This window comes from Penaeus monodon, chromosome 15 (genome assembly GCF_015228065.2).
Source record: "Penaeus monodon isolate SGIC_2016 chromosome 15, NSTDA_Pmon_1, whole genome shotgun sequence".
In the NCBI taxonomy this organism is placed as follows: Eukaryota; Metazoa; Arthropoda; class Malacostraca; order Decapoda; family Penaeidae; genus Penaeus; species Penaeus monodon.
In genome coordinates, this window is record NC_051400.1 from 5,359,029 (window position 1) to 5,359,249 (window position 221).

The 221-nt window shown below is 28.5% G+C and overlaps 1 protein-coding gene across 1 annotated transcript in view; it reads right to left on the minus strand.

The window, feature by feature from the left end:
* Positions 1-221, minus strand: part of LOC119582195 (mesoderm induction early response protein 1-like) — a gene marked incomplete in the record, with an annotated part of 26,043 nt that overhangs the window by 4,133 nt on the left and 21,689 nt on the right.

Here is a 221-nt window from a genome sequence, read left to right on the forward strand (position 1 = left end):
CAAAAAAAAAGCCCAGATAAATAATGGACAATAAACTAGTAGAAAATATAGTAGCATTTCATTACATAGGTCTACGTACTCCCAACGCACATCTGCTAGTGTGTATTCCTTTGTATTTTAGAACAGACAATTTACCAAATAGATTCTTTTTCGGTAATCTTTTTTTTTTTTTTTAACCTTATCAAAATTTTATGAAATATGATGCCAATAAATCCCAATAC